Source organism: Bos indicus x Bos taurus, chromosome 13, assembly GCF_003369695.1.
Source record: "Bos indicus x Bos taurus breed Angus x Brahman F1 hybrid chromosome 13, Bos_hybrid_MaternalHap_v2.0, whole genome shotgun sequence".
Classification (NCBI taxonomy): domain Eukaryota; kingdom Metazoa; phylum Chordata; class Mammalia; order Artiodactyla; family Bovidae; genus Bos; species Bos indicus x Bos taurus.
In genome coordinates, this window is record NC_040088.1 from 49,022,983 (window position 1) to 49,046,218 (window position 23,236).

Sequence of the window (23,236 nt, forward strand, 5' to 3'; positions counted from 1 at the left end):
GAACAACAAGTTGTTGTACGTAAAGCACTAGACTGTGCCCAACACAAAGCAAAGCACTGTACAATTCTGGGCTATTATTATTTTTAACATCAGGAATGTGTACCTCTGGGGCCAGAAAGTTAATGAGCACAGCTTACAACAACCACTGAAGGAACAGGTGCCTTGAGACTGCTTAGTTCTTTTCTTAGAGCAGGTTCAAATTTCCTGTATCATTCTCTCCTGTGCATTCTAACTACTGATGTCTTCCTACATGTCTCTGCACAACTGGTGCTCTGCATACCTGGTGATGCATTTCACTGTGAATTCTAAATGTCTTGAGAACAGAGACTCTATCTACTTCACCTGTAGTCTCGGCATCTGATGCAGCATCTCCAGAGTAACTGCTCTATAAAAACGCAGTGGAAACATAGTATTAGCCATCTATCTATCAGCCTCATTCAAGTTCACTTCCTGTGAAGAGAGGCTACTGAATGTTGGTCTCTGTACCCCAGAGGCCTACCACACAGTGGCACTTAATAAAAGCCTATCATCTACATTTTTTATCCAAGTTTCAAATTTATTCTGCATTTTATTTGACTTATTCACAGCATCTATTTACTGAAAAAAAAAAAGCATTTCTGAAATGAAATGATTCTCTTTTTTTCTCCCCCAGAAGCTCTTCTAGAGCGGAAAATAAAACTTTTCAATAACTTTTTAGTCCTCAGAGCGATGACTACAGCAAAGAGAAGCAATGATCTTTTCTCCACACTGTTCTGGATGGCGCCTTTGTGGAATCATCCTCCAGAACTGAGCCAAAACAAAGCCCTTCTTCAGAAACAGTCACCCTTTGACTGTTGCACAGATTTCATTCAGTCAGTGCTGTGTCCTTGCTCTTTCACAATTGTGACATGTTCATTATCTGAAAACTCTCTCTGCCTACCCTACTTGTGATCATGCCCAGCTCAGTTTTTGACAAAAAGCCAGCTTGGGCAGCCCCCATTGCTGACCTTGTGAAACAAGATTTCAGTATGAACAGCTTTTGGATCACTCAGGAGCTCATCAATGAAGGATCTGCACTGTGACCTTCAGGTCTGATGCCTGCTTGTGAGACAAGCTGGGACCTGGGACCCTTTGCTACAGGGCTCACACCTGGACAAAAGTCTCCTCAAGCCACAAAATACAAAAAACTATAAGGGACTAAAAATAACTGTGTGCATGCATAGCTAGGGCAAATTATGGACAAGAAGATACACAAAGACCAAAAAGAACCCAACTGCCACTTCTGAGGAGGGAGGAGCAAGAGCAGAGTGTTGGGACCAAAAGCAGGGTACTGCACACATGCTCCCTGCACGCAACACCACCAAAGGGGTGGGCAAAACACCTAAGCCATCCCTCTGGCCCAACTCCTGGACCTGCTGCCCCTACCCTCACCCCATATAAGGAACTAGTTCAACCCACCTCAGGAAGCAAGCAAGGGCACATGTTATTTTCTCTGCCCTCAGCTGTAGCAGGGGCCCCAATAAAGCCTTGCCTGAATTTCTCACCTAGCCTCTTATCAACTTCTGTTGATTTGGGAAGGCCAAAAACCATGGTCTGTAACAGCTGAAGGTCACACGGCGGATCTATCTCCCAGGACCCTCAGTCTCAAGACACACACACACACACCAGGGACAAAGGCAAGAACCTTCTGGGAGTCTAAATAAACACCTCAGTTTTCTCAGGGAAAGATGGTAATTTCACAGTCCTCTGAGTCATTCTATCACCAGATCACTTCCAGGTGTTGTAAGTGGGGCAGTCCACCACCGTGTGTGTCACTTGCTAATATTAGGTCAGGTCATACGTACACGAGTCACACATGACCCTTCTAGTTCTCCTTACTCAAGGCAGCAAGAGAAGTGATTTATTCCTCTTGACTGTACAAGATGAAATGAAGCTGACTTCCCTACTTAAATGAAATTAAAAATAAAAATGCTGTCAAGTGGAAATCCCCTGGTTATCCCTGGTGCCCTGATCAGGCATGGAGTTTCAAAGTTAGAAAGCATCTTGGAGAGTCATCTTTCTCATTTAACAGGTCGAGCCTGAGGCCCAGAAGAGCTGAGAGGTTTGCCATGGTCACAAAGGAAAACAGAACCAAAGCTAGAATAACAGTATTCCTGCCGCCTCAGCCCATTTGCTTTCCACATACCACACAGACATGAGTCGCTGGCCAAGAACTTCACCCTGACCCGCAGCCCTGGAGAGACTGGAGAGCTGACTTCCCCTCACTCCCTGCATCTTGGTAGTCCAGCTACATAATTATCAGTTAAAAAAATATGAGAAAGACAAGCCTTCCCTCGCAAAGTAACTTAGCAACCTCATTATTTTCTTAAAGATATTCTCTCTTGCAACTGCTACAGGCTTGTTCCCTCCACACTATTTCCAAGACAAGGCTGCATGTCCTCCAAGAGCCACTTCCCTAAATAGTCCTCAAGTATACTCTGAAAAACATGGGAAAGCCCCATATACAAGCACACTTATTATAGAGACAGAATGGAGATGACGTCCACTTGAGAAGGTCAAAGGGCTAGGAGCATCCAAGGTAGGGAAAAAGCCTATCAGAGTGTTGAGCAGAAGGACAGACTCTGACACTGAGCAAACATTAGTGAGCATGTAAATGCCATGCCCTGTGCTGTGGATACAGTAACTGACAGGGACAGCACAGAAAACAAGATCATCGGTAAATAATATTCCCCACCCATCACCATGAAATCCACTATATTTAATAATCCCAAACACAGTCTCATCAAATATAAAATTTGATATATTAACTTCATTTGATTTTTTTTTCAATTTCTTTTTCCCCCTGGAAAAATCTATGTAGGCACTATATAGATTTAAGTTTTCAAAAAATCTTAAAAAATAATATTTCAAAGCAGGCAAAATTCAAAACCAAATTAAACAAAAACAAAATTTAAATCAAACAGTAAAAAGTCTAAAACATAATGGAAAAACCAAAGACATTATAACAAAAACAAGATCAATGAAATAAAATCAGTTAAAGATCAATTTTGATAATAAATATAAATGAGTTATAATATCTGTTAAAAGACAAAGGTTCTTCCCAATAGGTTAAAAAAATCCAACTATGCTCCAGTTATAGAAAACATATCTTAAAGAAATGACAGAAAGATAAATAAAGGATAAATATAAATAAAGATAAAGAAAGGATAGATAAAGTAAGAAATACAGGGACATATAAACTAAAGTAGCATATTAATGTCAGCTAAAACACAAAGCATAAGATATAAATTAGGAAAAAAGTCACATTATTCTGATAAAAGGTACAATTCTCAACTGAGCTGCTGACAATTAAGTAACACATGAACACAGATATCAGAACAGACAGAAATATAAAGAAAAATTAATGGAAGAAATCACTGATTTAAATCTCTAAACCTTTATTAGATCAGATAAAAAAATAATTACAGAAAAGTTAAGTAACACAATAAATAAATATTTTGGTATCTTACCAAGAAGGCAACTTCGTTAAAAAGATCTGTGGAATTTTACCAAAATTGATCATAAATTAGCCCATAAACACATTTAAAAATTAGAAAAGCTGAATGCTGTGTCTCCATTTACTAATAATTAGTACCTAAAGTTTAAAAGTAACTCATAAATTTGAGAAACACTCTCCTAAATAACTACTGGGTCAAAAAGAACTATTGGCATGAAATCATATACTATTTTAGAAATTATTTTACTTGAGAATACACAGCAAAATATATTAGCTATGACCAAACAGCACACAGAGAAAAACTTAAAAATCTTAAATGCTTTCCAATTTGTCCAATTTGTCTTAGGGTATAAACTTTCTGCCATAACAGAAAGACTCAAAAATACAACAGCCAAAATTACAGACTTTTCTTTTTCCTGTCCCAGTGTGGGGTACAGGGAGAGGCGTGGTCACAAGATCATTCAGGAACCCAGGCTGGGTCCATCAACTTCCACGTGGCTTCCATCTCTGGACTGACATAGTCTGCTGTGCCTGATGTTACACCTTAGCCAGCAGGAAAGGAAAAGAGAAAATCTAGGTTAAGCGGCTTGTCCTTAATGAGGTAACCTTAAACACATCACCAGTCACCTCTCCTTAGTCCAAAGCCACACCCTGCTGAAAGAGAAGCAGAGAAATGTTGATTTTAGAAGGACAGCCATGTATGTGCTCAGGCAAAATCTAGGAGTACTACTCCTAAAAGCAAGAACAGATTCTAAGGGACACTGGAATATCTTCCACATAGTCTTATCAGTTAAAAAAAAAATGAAAAGAACAATAAAAGAAAACCAAGAGTGGATTGTTCATAATTACTTCATTCAGCTGGATTCTTCTTAGTGCCAAAGATATTATCAATTAAAGAAATTAAAAAGATATGTCAATGACTTCCAAGGATGCTAGGGTCCCATTCCAATAAATCAAATCATAGGTTAACTAAACTGATTTATCTACTCTCTTTTCATGTTTAAGGATATTTAACTCATGTATTATTATTTATATTGTGTATACTGGTTTATCTAAATGGAATTTTGGGGTCAACTCAGCCTTACACAGAGGTCTTCTAACATTAGACAGAAGTTAACCTTTTGTTGGGCTTCCCTTATAGCTCAGTTGGTAAAGAATCTGTCTGCAATGCAGGAGACCTGGGTTCGATTCCTGAGTTGGGAAGATCCCCTAGAGAAGGAAATGGCAACCACTCTAGTACTCTTGCCTGGAGAATCCCATGGACAGAGGAGCCTGGCAGGCTAATGTCCATGGGGTCACAAGAGCTGGACACGACTTAGCAACTAAACCACCACCAATAACCTGTTGTTAGTAAAATAACATTCAAATTTTTGGAATTTTTTCAAAACAACATTATTGAGATATAGTTTATATACAATAAAATATGTACATTTTTAGTGTACATTTCAGTGAATTTTATAAACACATATATAGCCATATAATCACCACCACAGTCAGGATATAGAACACAGGGACCAAACCAAAAGGTCCCCTTGTGCCTCATCCAAGTCAATCACACTCCAGTTTCAGCTGCAAACGACAATGTGTTTGTTTATTGTCACGACAGATTAAATTTTTTTTCCTAGTATTTTTGGTATAATAGTTGTGGGTAGTAAATGGAATCACAGAGCTTGTATTCTTTTGTGTCTGGCTTATTGAACTCAGCATAATGTTTCTGAGATTCATTCATGTTGCTAAATGTATTACTACCTTAAGTTCTGAGTAGTATACCCCTGCACAGGTATGCCACAACATGTTCATCCATTCACTACCTGATGGAATTCAAGTTGCTTCCAGTTTGAGGCTATTATGAATAAACCTGCCATGGACATTTCTGTGCAAGTATGTGTTTAAACATGTTTTCATTTCTCTTAGGTAAACATTTAGTAGAAAATTGCTGGATCATGCAGTATTAATATGCTTAACTTATAACACACTGCCAAACTGTTTAAATGGTTTATCATTTAGATTTCCTACCAGCAAAATATGAAACGTCCATTCTAACACTTTTTAAGTATTAGCTATTCTGATGAATATCCAATGGTATCTCATTGTTTGGGTTTACATTTTTCTGATGTCTAATGATGTTGAAGACCTTTTCCTATGCAAAACTGGCCATTTGTTATTTTCTTATGCCTAGATTTCTAACTGGGCTGTCATATTACTAATGAGCTCTAAGAGTTCTTTATATATTCTGGCCACAAGTCATCTGTCAGGTATATGTATTGTGAATATATTCTGTTTACAGATTGCCTTTTCATTTTCTTAACGATCTCTTTGGAAGAACAGAAGTTTTAAATTTTGAAGGAATCCCATTTGTCAATTTTTCTTGTATGGTTCATGCATTTTGGGCCCAAAAAAATCTTTGCCTATCCCAAGTTCACGAATATTTTCTCCTGCAATTTTTTCTTGAAGTTTTATAGTGTTAGTCTTTTATATTTAGATCCATGATTCTTTTCAAGTTATTTTTATATACAGAAGAAGTAAGGGTTGAGGTTAATTTTTTTACATTGAATATTCAGGTGTTCCAGTACCATATGTTAAAAAGACTATCTTGTCCCCATTGAATTAACCTGGCATCACTGTCAGAAGAAGTCAGCTGACCATTAATAGTGTGCATCTATTTCTGGATTCTCTATTTTATTCCATTGACGTATATGTTTACCTTAGACGAACACTGCCTTGATCACTGTAGCTTTAAAGAAGGACCTTTAAAATGCAGAGGAAGTCCTGAGATTAGGTACTAGAAACCTTCCAATATTGTTCTTGTGAATTTTTTTTCTTTTTTCAGGTCCGTTCTTTTTTGATACAAATATTGACTTTCAATTTCTAATTTTTCATTGCTGGTATATAAAATTACAACTGATTTTGTGTATCTTGGTTATACCTGGTAGCTCAGCTGGTAAAGAAACCTTCTGCAATGCAGGAGACCCGGGTTCAATTCCTAGGTTGGGAAGATCCACTGGAGAGGAAGATAAGCTACCCACTCCAGTATTCTTACGCTTCCCTGGTGGCTCAGCTGGTAAAGAATCCGCCCACAATGTGCAAGTGCTGGGTTCGATCCCTGGGTTGGGAAGATCCCCTGGAGAAGAAGGGAAAGGCTACCCACTCCAGTATTCTGGCCTGAAGAATTCCATGGACTATACAGTCCCCACGGACTACATATACCCTGTATAGTCGAGTCGCAAAGAGTTAAACATGACCGAGCAACTTTCACTTCAAAATTTGTGTATCTGCTTTGTGTCCATCAAGCTTGCTAAATTAAATGACAAATACTAGCGATTTTTTGGAGTTTCTTAGCATTTTCTCTATACATGATTATATTGTCTACAAATAAAGACCTTTTATTTCTACGCTGCCAATATGTATGTCATTTGCTTCTTTGTATTGCCTGTTACAATACAGGCAATAACAGGCGATACAATATATAATAATTCTCCGTTATAGAATTAGATGGTGCCTCAGATGGTCAAGAATCTGCTTGCAGTGCAAGAGACTTGGGTTTGATCCCTGGGTCAGGAAGATTCCCTGGAGGATGGCATGGCAACCCACTCCAATATTCTTGCCTGGAGAAGCCCATGGGCAGAGGAGCCTGATGGGCCACAGTCCATGGGGTTGCAAAGCACCGGACATGACTGAGCAACTTAGCAGCAGCAGCATGGTGGAGATGGGCATACTTTTTCAACCTTTCTTCTCTCGATGCTTTTGGTTAAATTCTCACCATGTTTTCAAGTTCACTGAACTTCTCTCCTGAAAGATCTAATCTGTGCTTAGTCCCATACTAGTACAATTTTCATTTCAAATACTGTATTTTTTTAAATCTCTAATGTTCCAATATTTTTTTTCTATCTTTTATTTCATTTCTCATTATGTCTATCTACACGAACCATATTTACAATAGCTATTTTAAAGTACGTGTATGCTAGTTCTATCATCTGTCGTTTCTGGGTCTATTTCTATTGGCTCCTAGTTATGGGATTTTTCTCCTGCTTCTTTGTTTATCTATGATGTTTGATTGGATGAAATTCACTGTGAATTTTATGCAGCTGAATGCTCGATTTCTTGTATTTGTTTAAAAAGTGTTGGGTTTCTGGCAGTTGATACTTGAGGATTAATATGATTCTTTTGAGGCTTAGTTTTAAGTTCTTTTAGGGTTTGTATAGAGCAACCTTTACTCTAGGGCTTTTCTTACAGTGACCTGGTAATTTTTCATTTCTCAGGAGATTGTCCTTGCAAGCTTTTGCAAGTTTTATCCTATGCATGCATGGTTTGGTGTTTACCAGATCTGCGGGGGCACCTTTATGTGTATTTCAGAAATTCTTTCTTTGTCCAACACTCACCTTTTTAAGAAGGTGAGATTTTAAATATATCAGGCTTTTCTATCCTGTATCTTTGTTACTTCCTTCCCTGTTCCATAGCAAGAGACAGGTACTTCACTTTTAAATTTGGTTACTGAATTTTAAAGTTGAAAGGAAAACTAAGCTCCCTCCAAGAAACCTGCTGAGCTCACCTTCCTAGGAGGGAGAGGCGAGAAAAAGGGTATTTCTTTAGTTCTTTTTTTAATTGAACACACAAAAAAATTACAAAAATTGAATATAAAAAAGTACTTATTTAATTACCCTTATTCTATTAACTGTATTGGTAGATACTGAACTACAGCCCTAATATGAAGCCCTCACTAAACCATTAAAGAGCTAATACATTTATTGAGGGAAAAAAAAAAAAGAGCAGATGTTTGGGGGAAGGGTGAAGAGAGGTGATTGAGTGGTAGAAGGCAAATGTTTCATCCAAGGCGACGTTGTGATGAACTAAGCTGGAGTATACCTGACAGTTGTAATAACATTAATCATCATAAACTATATCTAGAAAATTATGCTCACTACTGAAAATTGGAAAAGGCCACATATATAAAGATGAAAATATATGCCATCTGTAAATCTATCACTTAGAAGATTAACAACTGTTAACATTTGGCATGTGTCCTCACAGAGTTTGGCTAAGCATATACATGTATACACACACACACACACACACACACCTTTGTTAATTTAAATTGAAATAATAGTACGGATACCACTTTTTAAATTTCCTTTTAATTATAAGCATAACTGAGAGTTGTGTGTTTAGAAACATGATTCTACTTTTCTTTTTTTAAAAAACTTTTATTAGTGTATAGTTGCTTCACAATATGTGCTAGTTTTTGCTGTATATAACATGATTCTTAAGCGGGGATGGGACAATGGTGAGATGAGGGAGGGACCTGCAGGACTCCATTTACCTCCCCCAGCCCCAGACCTGTCTTGACAAGCATTTACTCTGAACACACTTACATTCCCTGCTGCTCAGAGTGGGGTCCATGGATCAGCAGCATTATCAGTACCTGGGAGCTTGTTAGAAGTGCAGAACCTTGGGCCCCACGACAGACTTAATCAAAATCTACATTTTAACAAACTACCCAAGGGATTCATATATACACTGGGGTTTGAAAAGCTGAGGCTGATAAGCTTCAACTTGACACTGTCAGTGACAGATCCCACTGTCATTGGCAGCAGCCAGAAGTTTCAGTCTAAGAGTTCTATGCAGATCCATTAAGTTTGAAATTTTATTATACTTCTAAATAGAGATGTTGGACAGGGGGACATAGATAGGAGCCTGGAGCTCATGGGAAAGATCGAGGTAAAGAAATAAACAAGGGGGCCAGATGATATTTAGCGTGAAGGATACAGGAGATCACATAGAGAAAAAATGGAGAAAGCAGTCATGAACTGACTAAAGAAAGGCAACTTCCTGAGACTGAAGAAGAGGAGACTGCAAACGAGATTTTGTAATTGTATTTGTATGTTATGCTTTCAAGTGTAAGAAGGACTGGAGTTTTAGAACCACAGAAGGACACAGCTGGAACTGATGGGTAAAAGTTACAGAGAGATCTCTGCCCAGTGTAATGAGCAATATAATGAATAAGCTGGCAACATTCTCATTCTTCCTCAAAAAGCAACTAGATTTTATATCTACAAACTACAAAATCCACAGCCAGCCATCAAGATCTTCAAAGACCACCTTTCAAAGTCATGTGCAGTTCCCCTTCTGCCTCCCAGACTACTGATGAGTCTGGAGCACTCCATTTCACGTGCCAGCCACTCAATTACCCATCCCTGGCTTCTGGCACAGGTCCTGGCTTCTGAATCCAAGTTCTCACCCCCACTAACCACTTCAAGTTGCCCAGCACTGACCAGGAGGCACACTGAGATCATGTTCCGCAGAGCTGCCAAGAGTTCTTGGCATCTGATCAATGGAGCACACAATGAGTGAGTGTTCGGCAATTAATCAGGTGACAGAGAACAACAACTGACAAGCTCAGGAGCCAGAGGATGAGCCAAGGCAAGGCTGGAATGGGGACCAGCAGACTCTACTCCACGCCTGTAACCCTGGGGGATTCTGCTCTAGGTCACCAGAGGGATTAGACATCCTTAACCCAGACAAGCTGCAGTAATGGGAAGTTTACCATGTGTCCTTGGACTCAGGGCTCCCTGGAAGCTGGTAACATTAGGAACCAGACTGTAGGTACTGAACACCATGGGCACCGAGTCGTTCTTCCTCACTCCCTCAGGGTTGGCCTGGAGACATCTCTTATCCTCTGACCTCATCTACAATGGGAATTCCAAACTAGCTCATCGGTGTTTGTGAAGATTAAATGAGACCATCGTAAACAAAAAGTAAAAAGGGTACACAGAAAGTATGCAGTACCTATGTACTACCTTCATTTATACGTTAGGTAAAACGACAGCCAGCCAGCTGAATGGTAAAGCATGTTTCCAGAAACAACATTTTTAATGCTCTTTGAGCACAGAAAAACAATAAAAAGACTTTTTTGTTTTGTCTGTGTGAACTATAATGAAATTTCAACTTGTCCTAAAAGAATGTTCCTCCCTTTTTAAAAACTTTCCTACAAAGGCTGGCACAAGTATGTTACATAATTAGGAAGTAAAGATGCAAAGTCTATTGATATGATATTGATAACACCAATTCTGAAAAAATATCATCAAGCAAAAGAACTCTTCAAGGCCAATGATTATTCTGCAAAAGTCATTCAGGTCTGGGTCTGTTGTTTTAAATGTCTATATCCTCTAAGTACAATATATTTCTATTTCCCTTGATGAAATTTAAGTTTAACTAAAATCACTAAAGTTGGCAACAGCAGCAGGAGACCATTTATAAGGCCAGCAGGGCTATTTAATTTTATTAATGAAAAGTTATATAATAGTTTCAGCAAACTACAGAGCTTCTTTCTTATAGTCCTTTAATATTTATAGAAATTTAAAAGAGTTATACTGCTAGATGCTAGAGTTCATTTTGGAAACTGAGAATTTCAATTATCTGACAGCAATCAATTATTTCAGCTCAACTACAGAAATGGCTATGTAAGAGTTATGCTCATCTTTATTCATACTCTTTCATGACAGGTCAACTGTGTCTAGCACTTGACCTAGAAGCTCAAGTAGCTATGACTGAACAAAACCACCCTAAAAGGATCTCAACTCCAAACCACTGAGTCACATCACTGGTGTTTTTGCTTCTAACAGATATACCAAAGAAAAGAAAAACGTAGTAGTCTGTGAACCATGTAAGGGTCCTGCTTATATTAATAGAAAGAGCTGTACTAAACCACTGAAGAACACATATGTACCTTAAAGGAACTGAAGAGCAAGTCTATAACCGAGTTCAAGGAGATGTTCACGGACACCAGGTCAATGTCCAGAAAACGAAATCCCACACCTCCCATGAACTGTAAAATGAAACCTAGAGTATCATATTTCCCTGCATCTCTATTGCATGGAATCTGGGTTTTTCTAAAAGCAGCCATTTTGATTTTTCAAACTGTTACACAGAAAAGCTACTACTATAATTTCCTATAGAAGTATAATTTTCAAATAAATCTTGATTTTTTGGCTTTAATTAAAACTTTTTACCTTGGAATAATTTTAGATTTACAGGACAGTTGCAAAGGTACTATAAAGTTTTCATGTTCCTTTTACCAAATTCCACCTAAAGTTAGCATCTTACATTACCATGGTACATTTGTCTCTGTTAAGAAAAGGATGTTGGTACATTACTATTGACTAAGCTACAGACTTTATCTGGATTTCACCTGTTTTTCCACTAATGTCTTTTTTCAGTCCTGAGATCCAAGCCAGGGCACCACTTTGCATTTAATGATTTCTTTTTAGGACTTTAAGTTCTGAAATATGCCTAACTTGTTCATCTTATTAACAATGTTCTCATTATAATTATTACAGAAAATAAATCTAAGGCTCCCTGGAAAGTGTGATTTATTGGATACCAGAGAATGTTACATTAAATTAATGTAAACATGGTATTTACACTATTTTTACTGAGAAGAATAAAAGGTAAATTGCTTAAGTAAAATATACTCCTTTGCCTATTTTTGTCAGGAACCGATACACTCAAATTATTTAATGTTTCAAATGTATCTTTTCAAAAAATGCTTGGCACTTACCTGTCTCTTAAGGCTCCATAAAAAGTCCTAAGATATGGTGAATCCTTTTCATTAGTCCTGTAATAGAATATAAATCAAATATAAATATTAAATATAATATAAAATGTTATCACAATCATATTCGGATAATCCATTTTTATCAAATATAAGCAACAACTGTATTCCTTTCATCCTCAAATTTCACTCTAAATTATAGTATGGTATTTTTTAAGGTTACAAAAGAACTAATGTGAGGAACAATTTCATAAATGTATTACATCTTTAGTTTAAAAATGAAGGCATGCAAAATTTAATACAAGTTTTAAGATGAATAGAAAATGTTCTAGACAAAAAAGGAGTACCACAATGAATAAAACTGACTAAGAAAAATGCTTCACATTCTTTTCCATGTGCATAATGCTGTGGAAATTACTAACTGGTCACAAACAAGTGAATCACATTGAGGGCACAGCCTTGGTGAGTGGAAAACAGTAACCAGGAGTTGAGGATTAGGAGATTTTTGAGAAGACACGTGCCTGGTAAAGCATCCATGTGTGGCATTTTGACTGAGACAGTCCCAACTTATGTCCATTGTTGCAATGTCCCATCCAATTTATTATTTGTCTTGGATTTTCCACTTCCTGGTGACTTTTAATGAGAGCATTATAGCAAGCCAGAACATTTACTTCCACGCTCTGCCCTGATCTCATTGAGCAGTGTGAGATGCCTGCACCCTTAGCCTAGCTGTCAATTTAGCCTGTGGTTAAATGTGAAGACCCTGAGCAGTAACCCATTGCTGGATGGGCTGTAACTGACATCTCATTCACAGAGTCAGCATCTGAACCATGAGCAGAAAAGGGAAGTGCACTTGGACAGCAGTAGCCAAGAGACGGCTCAATCCTTCCTTCAGTCTTGGGTGGAGGTGGGAGAAATAGTCAATGCTGCTGCCCCAGCTGTAACTACATTGAAGGTATTAATTTAAGAAAAGCAGATGGAAAAAAATGTTTTATACACAATATTGATCTACAAACCATGACTCTTCATTTAGATCAAATGACTGGTCTTGAGATTAATGGTGCTCAGTTCTGATTACAAAGTATCTTGTTTACAAAGTTAATTGACAATTATTATTCTCTTGGCTCTAATAGAGAAGAAATTCACAGTTAAATGATGCCAGCTTTCTATCAGTTGTGAGGAGATATTAATACATCAAATAGAAGAAATCAGTTAATTCCAAAAATGGTTTGACTGTTTTCATCCAATTTATGGAATCAACATAGAGCCTTTGGAAGTTTATTCTGTACTATGTAGTACACCTGACACTGCATAGCTGCTATTCCAATTCAGTTAAGAAGTTCAAAAACAAAGATAAAACTATAGTTAGTTCTCATTAGTCACAGTAATTAAGTTCTACAAAGTCATCATGAACGCTAAATTCAGTTCAGTTCAGTTCAGTCGCTCAGTCGTGTCCAACTCTTTGCGACCCCATGAATTGCAGCATGCCAGGCCTCCCTGTCCATCATCAACTCCCGGAGTTCACTCAAACTCATGTCCATCGAGTCGGTGATGCCATCCAGCCATCTCATCCTCTGTCATCCCCTTCTCCTCCTGCCCCCAATCCCTCCCAGCATCAGGGTCTTTTCCAATGAGGCAACTCTTCGCATGAGATGTTCAAAGTATTGGAGTTTCAGCTTTAGCATCAGTCCTTCCAATGTACACCCAGGACTGATCTCCTTTAGAATGGACTGGTTGGATCTCCCTGCAGTCCAAGCGACTCTCAAGAGTCTTCTCCAACACTACTGAGGAGAGATAAGAAAGCCTTTCTCAGCGATCAGTGCAAAGAAATAGAGGAAAACAACAGAATGGGAAAGACTAGTGATCTCATCAAGAAAATTGAGAGATACCAAGGGAACATTTCATGCAAAGATGTGTTCAATAAAGGACAGAAATGGTATGGACCTAACAGAAGCAGAAGATATTAAGAAGAGGTGGCAAGAATACACAGAAGAACTGTACAAAAAAGATCTTCATGACCCAGATCATCACGATGGTATAATCACTCACCTAGAGCCAGACATCCTGGAATGTGAAGTCAAGTGGGCCTTAGATAATCACAACGGTGTGATCACTCACCTAGAGCCGGACATCCTGGAATGTGAAGTCAAGTGGGCCTTAGAAAGCATCACTACGAGCAAAGCTAGCGGAGGTGATGGAATTCCAGTTGAGCTCTTTCAAATCCTAAAATGATGATGCTGTGAAAGTGCTACACTCAATATGCCAGCAAATCTGGAAAACTCAGCAGTGGCCACAGGACTGGAAAAGGTCAGTTGTCATTCCAATCCCAAAGAAAGGCAATGCCAAAGAATGCTCAAACTACCGCACAATTGCACTCATCTCACATTCTAGTAAAGTAATGCTCAAAATTCTCCAAGCCAGGCTTCAGCAATACGTGAACCGTGAACTTCCACATGTTCAAGCTGGTTTTAGAAAAGGCAGAGGAACTAGAGACCAAATTGCCAACATCTGCTGGATCATGAAAAAAGCAAGAGAGTTCCAGAAAAACATCTATTTCTGCTTTATTGACTATGCCAAAGCCTTTGACTGTGTGGATCACAATAAACTGTGGAAAATTCTTCAAGAGATGGAAATACCAGACCACCTGACCTGCCTCTTAAGAAACCTGTATGCAGGTCAGGAAGCAACAGTTAGAACTGGACATGGAACAACAGACTGGTTCCAAACAGGAAAAGGAGTATGTCAAGGCTGTATTGTCACCCTGCTTATTTAACTTATATGCAGAGTACATGATGAGAAATGCTGGGCTGGAAGAAGCACAAGCTGGAATCAAGATTGCCAGGAGAAATATCAATAACCTCAAATATGCAGATGACACCACCCTTATGGCAGAAAGTGAAGAGGAACTCAAAAGCGTCTTGATGAAAGTGAAAGTGGAGAGTGAAAAAGTTGGCTTAAAGCTCAACATTCAGAAAACGAAGATCATGGCATCTGGTCCCATCACTTCATGGGAAATAGATGGGGAAACAGTGGAAACAGTGTCAGACTTTATTTTGGGGGGCTCCAAAATCACTGCAGATAGTGACTGCAGCCATGAAATTAAAAGACGCTTACTCCTTGGAAGGAAAGTTATGACCAACCTAGATAGTATTTTTAAAAGCAGAGACATTACTTTGCCAACAAAGGTCCATCTAGCCAAGGCTATGGTTTTTTCCAGTGGTCACATATGGATGTGACAGTTGGACTGTGAAGAAAGATGAGTGCCGAAGAATTGATGCTTTTGAACTTTAACTAGCAAACACCAAACTACTGCTCTTAGAGGAAACACAGAGTTAGGTTCCTGTGAGCCTCTGGCTACAACAGTTTCATCAATTAATCAACAAAACCTTGTGTTTTACATGTTTCTATATAAAGACACTATATTTAATATATATTATTGATTCATTAACACTGAACTCAGAGTCCATAGCACTAACTCATGCCTGAATAAAGCTTATTTAAGACATGTATCGGAGAAGGCAATGGCACCCCACTCCAGTACTCTTGCTTGGAAAATCCCATGGACGGAGGAGCCTGTTAGGCTGCAATCAATGGGGCCGCTAAGAGTCGGACGCTAGTGAGCGACTTCACTTTCACTTTTCACTTTCACACATTGGAGAAGGAAATGGCAACCCACTCCAGTGTTCTTGCCTGGAGAATCCCAGGGACGGGGGAGCCTGGTGGGCTGCCGTCTATGGGGTCGCACAGAGTCGGACACGACTGAAGTGACTTAGCATAGCATAGCAAGACATGTATTTTCTCTGTAAAATACATCACATAGTAGCCTTCTCGCACTTAGGAACACTGTATATAGCACTTCAACAGTATGCCTTGGAGCTACTGTAAACAGTGAAATTACCAAAAAAGAAAAGAAAAAAATGGCACCCTGAAAGGTGTATACTGTGAGAGTGTGAGAGCTGAAAGAAACCTTTGCTTTACCTGAGCTGGGAACAAGTAGGTTGAGCAACTCAAATTTTCTGTTGCTGCTAAGTCACTTCAGTTGTGTCCAACTCTGTGTGACCCCAGAGATGCAGCCCACCAGGCTCCCCCGTCCCTGGGATTCTTCAGGCAAGAATACTGGAGTGGGTTGCCATTTCCTTCTCCAATGCATGAAAAGTGAAAAGTGAAAATGAAGTCGCTCAGTCGTGTCTGACTCTTAGCGACCCCCATGGACTGCAGCCTACCAGGCTCCTCCATCCATGGGATTTTCCAGGCAAGAGTACTGGAGTGGGGTGCCACGTTACTATGGCCCTAAATAACCAGAAAAGGGCCAAGAATACTGCTTTGAGGGTTTCAATTAATTTTTTTGTGAGCAGGGAGAATTCACAAAATGGAAATCGTAAATAATGAGCAGACACTGTATTTGATTTTACAGTGATAACACAAACTTTGGTTGAGCACACTATCACAGAGTAAAAATCAATGTTCTTATTAATTTATAAAGCACAGAACAGAAACTAGCTTGAATATGGTTGTGATTAACACCTAATTCACAACCATACCATGTAAATGGCAATATATGACGTTTAAGTAGATGCAAACACATCCCACAATTACATTCACCAAAGACAGTCTACCAAACAACACTGACAAATATTTATATATACACACACACACACAGTTAAAGAAAGTGAACTAGAATATTTTTTGACAAATATGATGTTGAATAAAAACTACTCCAACGTGGCAGTACATATTTTCTCTTTTTGCTATCAGTTCAGTTGCTTAGTCAAGTCCGATTCTTTGTAGCCCCCTAGACTACAGCACGCCAGGTTTTCTTGTCCATCACCAACTCCCAGATTTTATTATGAAGCCAATATTTAAAGTGCTCAACTGAAAAAAATTCCACGCTATTGATGATTTTACTGAGTTTTAAAAACCAATCTTTAAGGTTTTTAAAACTCAGTAAAATCATCAATAGCGTGGAATTTTTTTCAGTTGAGCACTTTAAATATTGGCTTCATAATAAACATATGGACAAGAGGGAAGGGGGGTGGAGTGAATTGGGAAATCAGGATTGATGTTTATATACGCTACTATGTATAAAATAACTAATGAGAACCTACTGTATAGCACAGGGAACTCTACTCAATGCTCTGTGGTGACCTAAATGGGAAGGAAATTCAAAAGATAGGGGATATATGTACATGTGTGGCTGGTTTACTTTGCTGTACAGTAGAAACTAACAATACAGAAAAGCATCTATACTCCACTAAAAATTTTAAAAATAAATATTGGCTTCATTTTGTTCAGTTAGTTGGAAATCTTTAATTCAGATTTAATCTACACAGAGAACCAGGGCTTTTTACTTAGATATGTTTATATTTTGTACCAGGATAAAATGGATTTCAAATGCTGACAATCTATTAACAGCAGCATCTAAATTTGGTAAAATGTTCAAAAAAGATTTCTAACTTTTTTGTCAGATACAACTTATCTGACAAGTTTTCTCTTGTAAAAATTTCATTGAATAAAGGTACTCTAAATAGAGTAAAAAAAGACTGTGCCTATGAAAATATACGGGCTAGAATATTTTCATGTTAAACTATTTAAAAAAATAATTTACAATGACCCCAATTAAGTAGAATTTGCTTTAACTTACCAGGTACCTTAGTACCTACACAGATGTTATACTCTCAAAGTTAAAAATTTATGATTTACAGCAAGTAATAACTATTGAAAAAATAAACAATTTCAAGCTTGGTAATCAAAAATGAAACTGTGAAGACTACAATTTTAGGAAACAAAAATAATACAACCATGTTTCAAAACTACATTTCTTTCAGAAAAATACAGAGACCCAGGACTACAAACAAATTACGATGAAGAAACTAAATAATGCATATGAACTTTTACTGAGAATTCTATTTATGTTCTTTTTAAAGTGGAAAAAATTCAGCATGAAACAGTTTTGTTTTGCTTTGATATTTGTCTCAATGATTTGGGTTTTTTATATTAACATGGAAATATGTTAATATTTTTCAGAAATAAATTTATTTTAAAATAACTTCTTCAGTCAGTTCAGTTCAGTCACTCAGTCATGTCCAACTCTTTGTGACCCCAAGAATCGCAGCACGCCAGGCCTCCCTGTCCATCACCAACTCCCGGAGTTCACTCAGACTCACGTCCATCGAGTCAGTGATGCCATCCAGCCATCTCATCCTCTGTCGTCCCCTTCTCCTCTTGACCCCAATCCCTCCCAGCGTCAGAGTCTTTTCCAATGAGTCAACTCTTCGAATGAGGTGGCCAAAGTACTGGAGTTTCAGCTTTAGCATCATTCCTTCCAAAGAACACCCAGGACTGATCTCGTTCAGAATGGACTGGTTGGATCTCCTTGCAGTCCAAGGGACTCTCAAGAGTCTTCCCCAACACCACAGTTCAAAAGCATCAATTCTTTGGCACTCAGCTTTCTTCACAGTCCAACTCTCACATCCATACACGACCACTGGAAAAACCATAGCTCAAATAAAAATAATCTGTCAATCAACAAATAAAATCATATTATTTCATTATTTTTTAGTACTTATTTTCAGAAAGAATCTTCAGTTTGGGTAATAAATGGTTAACCCAACTGTGGTGGTTAACTTTATGTGTCAACTTGGCTAGTTTGATCTAACACTAGTCTACATGTTGCAGTGAAGGTCCTGTGGATGTGATTAACAATTACAACCAGCTAACTTCAAACAGATTATTCTCCATAATATGGGGGACCTCATCCAAACAGTTTAAGGCCTTAATAGTAAAGACTGAACTTTCCCAAGGAAGAAGCAATTAATTCTGTCTCAAGACCAACAAAGAAACCTTGCCTGAGTTTCCAGTCTGCTGAACTGCCCTGCAAATTCTGACTCAAGGTTACATCATCAACTTTTACCTAAAATTTCTGCCTGTTGGCCTACTCTACAAGTATCACACTTGCTAGCTCCCACAATCATGTGAGCCAGTTCCTTAACATAAAATCTCTTTCTCCCTATCCATCTTTCTTTCTATTTATTGGCTGTGCTGGGTCTTAGATGCAGAATGTGAGGCCATTCAGTGCCAGCATGCGAACTCTAGTTGTGGCATGTGGCCTCTTCCTGGACCAGTAATCGAACCTGTGTTACCTGCACTGGCAGGCAAATTCTTAACCACTCAACCACCAGGAAAGCCCTTTCTTTCTTTCTCTCTTTATTTCTATTGTGTATCTATCATCTGTCTATCAGTCTATCTACCTATCATCTATCTATCGTGCACTCACAAAAGCTATGATAGCATAGACAGCTATATCTCCTGCTACTTGCATTTCTCTGCACAACCAAATACACTAGGTAAGAGACCATCAGAAGTGTCAAGCACCTCCACCCCATGGAAGCTACTCCCTGATAAAAGTAGAAAATGAAAGTTTCATCTCAGGAAGCATGCAGTCAAATCATTAACAGTACCTTTAAAGAAGAATAAAATCTCAGATTTTAGGGCCACATCTTTCTATACCAGAATGATACCAGATAACCCAACAACCCAGGTTTTAAGGAACAAGGTTATGTCTTCCTTCTCTTTTTCATCACCGTTCTAACAGGAAGTCTGAGAAAGATAAAGTGTTCTAAAGTGCTACTTGGCAAACATTTCATTTTGCTAAACAAACAATGTCTCAGAAGACATTGTCAGTCCTAAGTGCTATAAAGATGGTGACAGAACATAAAAAATGTGTTTTTTTAATGTTTTCAATAATCATGTTTTCAGTAGTATTACTGTTGTCATTCTGAGATTGCTGCATGTGTAATATGGGATAAAAATGAGTGATTATGGGATTTTCTAATTCTATAATTACTTAAATCTTTCAAAACCAGGATTCTTGGCATAGACAAAAGGAGATGTAAAAGGAAGATTCAATTGCACTGTAGTCTAGAGTTTTATTGGAAGCATCAATATGAACATGTGAGGTATTTTATTGTATCTTAAATATGTGCGTATATTTCTGAGCTCTGATGACCGAAAAGGCCTATAAAGACCAAACCAGCATCACTGAGCATTCCTTAAGAGACCAGAGCTTCTTAGAGAAATGGCTAATTCTGGGACTCAGGAGCCAATTTCAAAAGGCTTCCACTGGGCAAAGATGGAATAATTTGAGCTTCATTAATGACAATAATTGAGATGGATTAAAACTCATCAAATATGTTTAATTCTAAGAATTTATGATTTTTTTAAAAAAATTGGTCACTTTCAAGAAATGATAGAGAACCAATTACATATCTTAAAAACCATTAAGTCAAAGAAAAACTGCAAGAATTTGTCCTGTCTTTCCTTTATGAACTGTAATACCTAAATTCTTTCAACTAGGATAGCATTCGCAACACACACATCTAATGGTAATGAGTAAAAGTCTAACTGGCTATGAGGGTATAAGCACAGCTTTAAAACAACAAGTGGTTTATATTAACCAAGGGGTGACCCTTAAGTAGTGAAGGTAAAAGAAAAAAACAAGAAAATAAATTTGAGTACAGGCATCCAATGCTGTCCACTGAGGGAAATACCTTCACGTTGTCAGTTCAGCCAAGTCAGTAAAAAATACATAAATAACTAAGCAAACAACATTAACCCCCAGCTCCAAGGTGATAAGTCCACAGAGTTGCTATGTGTTATTTAAATTTTCCAGTTTTCAACAAATATGGCAAAATGTGCAAAGAAACAGAAAACCCATTTGCAGGAAAGAAGACAGGCAATATAAATTGATTTTAAAGGGGCTAGATGTTAGACTTAACAGATACAGACTTCAAATCAGCTATTATAATAAGTTGGGCTTCCCTGATAACTCAGTTGGTAAAGAATCCGCCTGCAATGCAGGAGACCCCATTTGATTTCTGGGTTGGGAAGATGTGCTGGAAAAGGCTAAGCCACCCACTCCAGTACTTCTGGGCTTCCCTTGTGGCTCAGCTGGTAAAGAGTCTGCCTGCAATGCAGGAGACCTGAGTTCGATCCCTGGGTTGGAAAGATCCCCTGGAGAAGGGAAAGGTTACCCATTCCAGTATTCTGGCCTAGAAAATTTCATGGACTGTATAGTCCATGGGGTCGCAAAGAGTTGGACACCACTGAGCAACTTTCAGTTTCACATAGAACTAAAGGAAATCATGTAAAAAGAATTAAAAGAAAGTACAATGAATATCAATAAAGATATAAAAATGATAAAAAAAGAGCCAAATAGAAAATCTGAAATTGTACAATAACTGAAGAAGTACAATAACTGAAGTGGAAAATTCACTGTAGGAACTCAACAGCATACATGAGTCAATAGATATTGTACAATTTGAAGGATGGACCGAAAAAAATGAAAGGAGTGAACAGACCATCACAGAAAAAGAGAAAGGGGCAGAAAAAAGATTTAAATAAAGGCTGAAATCTTCCCAAATTTGATGAAAACATTAGTAATCTATACATTAAGAAGTTCAACAAACTCCAAACCAGATAAATATAAAGAGATATACACCCAGACAAAATATAATCAAAGTGTTAAGAAAAAAGAAAAAAATCTTGAAATTAGCAAGAGAAAAATGACTCATCACATAAAAGGGATACCAATAAGACTAACAGCTGACTGACTTATCATCAGAAGCAGAAGAAACTAGAAGGCAGTAGGACTGAGTATTCAAAGTGCTGAAGATAAAACACTGTGAATTAAGATCTTATGTCTAACAAAACTCTCTCTCATCTATGAAGGTGAAAGCAACACATTCCCAGAAAAACAAAAACTGAGAGAATGTGTTGCTAGAAGATCTATTTTATAAGAAATACTGGAGAATTCTTCAGGCTGAAAGCAAATGACACCAAATGGTAATTTGAATCCACACAAAAAACAAGACTGCCAATAAAGGTAATTATGTAAAACTATAACTATACATTTCCTTCCCTTCTCTTAACTGATTTAAAGAGCAACTCAATAAAACAATAAGTATACAATTGTATTGTTGGGCTAATAAGATATAAAGTTTTATATATTTGATAAAAAAAAAAGAAGCAGAGATGAGAGCAAAGCTGCATTAGAGAAGGAAATAACACCAGATGGTAACTTAAATCCACAGAATACATGAAGCAAATGAAAAATAGAAAAATTATTGTAACTCCATAAATATGTACCTATTCTCCTTACTTCTCTTAGCTGCTTTAAAAGACTTAAGTTTTTTTTTAAAGATTTATATAAAGTAAAAATTATAACAATATGTTGTTGGGTTTCTAAAATATACAGACATAATATGAATAACAAGAGTAGCAAAAGAGGGGGGAAAGAAACAGCTATACTGAAATGTCTTTTGCTGAAACTAGGTAAATATCAGAAGTAGATTCTTTTAAGATCTGTATAGAAAGTCCTAGAACAAACACTAATGAAATAATTCAAAATGTTTAATTTTAAAATTATTAAAGGAGCTAAGACACCACACTGGAAGAGATTCGCTTATTTAAAAACGGTATTCTTCACAGAGCTAGAACAAATAATTTCACAATTTGTATGGAAGTACAAAAAACCTCGAATAGCCAAAGCTATCTTGAGAAAGAAGAATGGAACTGGAGGAATCAACCTACCTGACTTCAGGCTCTACTACAACGCCACAGTTATCAAGACAGTATGGTACTGGCACAAAGACAGAAATATAGATCAATGGAATAAAATAGAAAGCCCAGAGATAAATCCACGCACATATGGACACCTTATCTTTGATAAAGGAGGCAAGAATATACAATGGATTAAAGACAATCTGTTTAACAAGTGGTGCTGGGAAATCTGGTCAACCACTTGTAAAAGAATGAAACTAGACCACTTTCTAACACCATACACAAAAATGAACTCAAAATGGATTAAAGATCTAAACGTAAGACCAGAAACTATAAAACTCCTAGAGGAGAACATAGGCAAAACACTCTCTGACATACATCACAGCAGGATCCTCTATGACCCACCTCCCAGAATATTGGAAATAAAAGCAAAAATAAACAAATGGGACCTAATTAAACTTAAAAGCTTCTGCACATCAAAGGAAACTATTAGCAAGGTGAAAAGACAGCCTTCAGAATGGGAGAAAATAATAGCAAATGAAGCAACTGACAAACAACTAATCTCAAAAATATACAAGCAACTCCTACAGCTCAACTCCAGAAAAATAAATGACCCAATCAAAAAATGGGCCAAAGAACTAAACAGACATTTCTCC

General features: G+C 37.7%; 1 protein-coding gene across 9 annotated transcripts in view; it reads right to left on the reverse strand.

The window, feature by feature from the left end:
- The window catches only part of ZNF438 (zinc finger protein 438), a 197,765-nt gene that overhangs the window by 117,844 nt on the left and 56,685 nt on the right, over window positions 1–23,236 (reverse strand). For all 9 annotated transcript variants that reach the window (XM_027559775.1, XM_027559776.1, XM_027559770.1 and 6 more), the window contains one exon: window positions 12,030–12,086. The gene's annotated coding sequence lies outside the window, so the exon portion shown is untranslated. The remainder of the gene's footprint in view (window positions 1–12,029; window positions 12,087–23,236) is intronic.